This window comes from Bactrocera latifrons, unplaced genomic scaffold (genome assembly GCF_001853355.1).
Source record: "Bactrocera latifrons isolate USDA-ARS-PBARC rearing strain unplaced genomic scaffold, ASM185335v1 scaffold_237, whole genome shotgun sequence".
In the NCBI taxonomy this organism is placed as follows: Eukaryota; Metazoa; Arthropoda; class Insecta; order Diptera; family Tephritidae; genus Bactrocera; species Bactrocera latifrons.
In genome coordinates, this window is record NW_017535930.1 from 302,118 (window position 1) to 306,967 (window position 4,850).

The following is a 4,850-nucleotide window of genomic DNA, read 5'->3' on the forward strand; positions in this document are numbered from 1 at the left end:
AATCTTTCATTCAATTCATTTACTTTTGGTAATTAGAACTCCTGCAATGCCGTCACCCGCAATATAAAACTCGCTTTATTACCTGTCTCTTATACACATCTAGATGGTATTTGAACAAAGCTATAATACCCCCTTTAGCAACTTTGTTGCGAGAGTATAAAAAAAAAACATTTTTCTTATAAAGTTCTCTGCTCAAATGGAAGGTAGTTGTCTATTTTTTAAGCGGTAGCAGAATGGATGAGAGTCAGCGGTCTCATTTTATTTAAATCAAGCAAATATGAAGTGGTTAACTGTGAGAGTTCAAAGATCTGATCAATTTTACAAAGTAAAAACTCAGTCGTATGATCTGCAAAATTTAAAAGAACCTTAAGATTGTTATTCCTTGAGTAAATTGGAAACATTACCACAAGMCTCAGCAAACCCAATATCGCAGCTACGCTTTAAAATTTCACTACAAACGCACTATCTTGATAGCATAATATTTAATATTTTTATCTTCTGCAAATTAAATTCCAAGTCACTGCGCAGTTTCCTTTCAGCCTACGGGTAACCTTTAGATTCACATTAATATAATTAAAACACCATTTGCTGACTGAAATAATTAATTTAAGCATATAAATCAAATTAATCTCGTGCACCCAAACTTCTTCTTCCAAAAATTTTCAACATTTACAGGCAGTAACTTTTCAACACTTGACCCTCATTAATAAAATACMAATTTGTACACTGACGTTTCTCGCTCTACAATATTTCGGCAGCCATGCTGGATACACCTTTATTTTAGGGTGATGTGTTTCAGATGTTCMTAAATTGCGTTTAGTTGATGCTGTGAAGCAATTAGTGTCAAATTTATTGAATTTATTCGACTGACTTAATTAAAAACACATTCTACGAGTGACTGAATCGACATATTGACAAGTATATACAAACATAACATATGTACATATATACGCACTGAAGAAAAGAACCCTCAACTATAAGTATGTAAATATTTTCCATGTGAAGTCACTGAACGACCTTTACTTTTGAAAAGTCCAGCAATTTGAAAGTTCGACAACACAACAACAAAAAGTTGCACGCACTAAATAAATAGCCTTGTGCTCTAAGCTCACACAAAGAGAATCWCTGTGTGGAACTGAACTCAGGCGGCAAGGCTGCAACAAGCTGCTGGTAAGCGCAGCTGTTTAGCGCTAAAACAAAGCAAGATTCGATGAATTTTGCAGTGGAGGCGCTACTCTAATGAGAGTAAATACGCTGTGAGTGCCAGCTGCAATTTAAACGTCTGTACGGTGCTTTTAGTAGCCCGCGGTCACATTTGTCGTGTTAAAAGTGAGCAGCCTGAGTGAGTAAGTGAGCTGACACGCACCACCTTCAGGGGTTCAATAAACAATTAAACAGCGGGGGCGACATTTTCCCGGTATTTTTTGGTAAACTCGGTGCGATTGCGCCACAGACAAGCAATTGAACTCGCAYGCGACACGTGCCCCAAATTAAATCGCACACAAATGTAATTTAAAATGTTTGCTCTCAAACTTTTGGTAACGAAGGGCAACAGCGTAAATAAATTGAAATTAAAKGAAGCAGCGAGAAAAGGAATTGGTAAATATCAAGAATGGATTGGGGGGGGCGTGGTGGAGTTAAATGCGTAGTAAGGATGCTGTCAAGGAATAAGCGACATGTGAAGCTCATAGCTATGAGTTGGGGTATAATCAAAAGTTATATTTTCTAGAATTTTGTTAAAGAGGTATGTCAGAGAAGGAATATTAATATGAAATCTTTGAAATAACTGTCGTTTACCGGTTTGCTCGACAATTGACAACCGAGCATCTGCCATAATTTGTGGGTGTAAGGTTTGACACAATAAAGGTTCAATGAAGGTTTGACGTCRAGGAGCTGCAATAACAGTGGATAGCCGAGCGATTTGAACCCTTGCAGCTATTTTTGGGTATAAGACATGACACAAGGAAGGTTTGACGATGAGAAGATGCAATCACAGCAGACAGTCCAATGATTTTCTGCTCGACTTGCACTCCTGCTCTCCGAGAGCAATCGTCAGAAACTCTGTATAATGGAATTGAGGGACTGCATTTCAACCTCCTTACGTACAGCTGCAGGAAAGCCATTGTTTTTCGGAAAAGGCAAAAGACCAGCTGGTGCGATGAAGACTGCGGTGTCGCAGTGGATCGTAAAAAGTCTGCCGATCTCGCAATGTTACAATCGAGCACAACATGTGCGGGATTTCCGAAAGTCCGAGAGTTTAAAAGTGAACCGAAACGAAGACAAAAAAGTAGAAAGGGCGAAATTCGTGAATGCGAAGAGCTTGACCAGCTGACAGACAGAGGTAATTCGCGAAAATTCTGCGAAAAGATGCGGCGACTAATAGAAGGTTTCAAGATCAGAGCATACTCTTGTAGAACCCCAAGAGATGAACTAGTGACTGATGCACCGAGCGTACTGAAATTATGGAGGGAACACTTTGCCAGCCTGCTGAATGGCAGGGAAAGCATARCAACAGGAGATGATRAACCCGATTCCCRAATCGATGACGCTACCGATGGAGTARGCRTACCATTGCCCGACCATGAAGAAGTTCGAATYAAGGGAGCAGGTGATGATGGATAGCCGGCCGAGTTATGCAAATACGGCGGCGAAGAACTGATAGGAATCATCCATCAGCTTCTTTGTAGAATACATCGATATCGTTGGCCATAACAAACATAATTCTGCTTTCTCCAGGTGGGACAAAGATGCGAAGCAAATTTGTTTGGTAATGAACGAGGGCAAGATGAAATATCTRCTGTTATCAAGCAAACAGTCGTCTCATTCGCGCCTTGACTCCCACGTCACTGTTGACACTTCGAAGTTATAAATAATTTCGTCTACCTAGGAATCAGCAWTAACACCAACAACAATGTCAGCTTCGAAATCCAATGCAGAATATCTCTTGCCAACAGGTGCTACTTCRGACTCTTTAGGCAATTGAGATGTAAAGTGCTCTCTCGACGAACAAAGACTAAACTCTACAAGTCTCTCAGCATCCCCGTCTTGTTATAAAGCGCAGAGGCGTTTACGATGACTACAACTGATTAGTCGACGTTGCGAGTTTTCCAGAGAAAAGTTCTGTGAAGAATTTATGGTCTGTGTGCATTGGCAAACGCGAATACCGCAGTCGATGGAACGATGAGCGGTACGAGATATACGAAGACATTGACATAGTTCAACGAATTAAGAGGCAGCGGCCACGCAGTATCCTCTGAGGGAATCACAGGAGGCGAAAGACCTTCACCGCGTAAGATCGCGAAAAACCAGTTTCGAGCTGACGAAGCTTAACACAACTGAATAGTSGGTTGTATGGGAGATACGAAATACTAAGGTTCCAACATATGGTCACTAGAATATCACATGCAGCTATTACTATTAATTTTCATTCGGCAATCTTAAAAACTGACGAAGAAATTTTTGCAATTTTCCATTTTTTGGCTCCATGTAAATCGACCGGCTACAGAGACGTTGTTTTTGTAATCCTTATACATATACATAGCCATATGCATATTTATATCTCTAAGTATATACATATATCTACGATATAACTACATACTATGTGTGCCAGCCCATCAGGAGTAGCGAGCTTGTATACTGTCTGAATGAATTTGCGCATCGATAGCGCTCATAGGGGGATGAAAATGAAAACAAGACCAAAGGCGACTAAGGCCAAACAAAAAAAAAAAACCGCTGAGAGTGACGTAAAATATGCTTGAAGTCAAAAAGCGAACGCATATACGCAACGAGGCGCAAATATTTGCACGCACACAAACAATATATGCCAACAACAAACAAACGCCACAAAGCAAGCAAAAGCTTGGCAACAACAACAAACAATCGTCAAAGGAATATACTTAGTCAGTATAGAACAGTGCAAACGACTGCATACAAACAAACGTAGCATATACCATTATAAATATTTATTTATTTGGTACGCATTATATGTATATGTATGCATTACATATACTACTTATACGTAGATGTGTCTAAAGCCGCCACTGCCCTTTTAACCCCAATGAATTTTCGGTCAGTCATGAATGAGTCATACGAAAGTCACACCAAATGCCATCACAGCTTTTTTGTGTGGGGCGCAATGTCCCGTTTTGACTTTTTATCGAGAATTAAGGGCGGCATGTTTGCCATATATCCATATATCTAAATAAAGCCATACTAACAATAATTATGGCTTATCAAGTTTTTATTTATTATGCTAGACTAAGATTTGTGTATTGTTTACCTTGCGTGGGAGTATCCCAAATCCGAAGCTTAGTTATGCTATGAGGTCAGTTAGTTCAGCAAAGGTTGCCTTTGAAGAATGCGCCTGAAAATGTGCAGAGAAACATAAAAATGTATACACAAATTTTTGTTAAAAAATTAAATTATTACTTTTCAATTCATTCAATATTAAAAAAATAAATATACTACTATGAGCAAAAAATAGTAAAACTTTGTTCATAATTTTAATATTAAAAATCTATGTCGTCCCCCTCAACATATGAAGTGCATATTTTCAATGACATTTTTCCATATCAACAAATTGTTCTTTATTTAAACACAGCTTTGCTTTGTTTGGCTTTTTTTATATTAATTTATTTCGAATCATTTTAAATTACTGGCGCCATTAAATTACTCTCGACAAAGGTACTAACGATTTCGGCAGCAATTTGTCGAGCATACAACAATTTAGCACGAGAACTCAGAGAAATTGGGGCCACGCATTGTGCAATTAAAATATACTACCATGTATTTCATACATAGGACAYACAGTGTTCTCTGCTTAATTGCATTAGGGTGTACGCAGAGCAAAC

General features: G+C 38.7%; 1 protein-coding gene across 6 annotated transcripts in view; it reads right to left on the minus strand.

Moving 5' to 3' along the window:
- The window catches only part of LOC108969012 (kinesin-like protein unc-104), a 98,344-nt gene that overhangs the window by 56,934 nt on the left and 36,560 nt on the right, over nt 1–4,850 (minus strand). For all 6 annotated transcript variants that reach the window (XM_018933456.1, XM_018933459.1, XM_018933462.1 and 3 more), the window contains exon 2: nt 4,280–4,363. The gene's annotated coding sequence lies outside the window, so the exon portion shown is untranslated. The remainder of the gene's footprint in view (nt 1–4,279; nt 4,364–4,850) is intronic.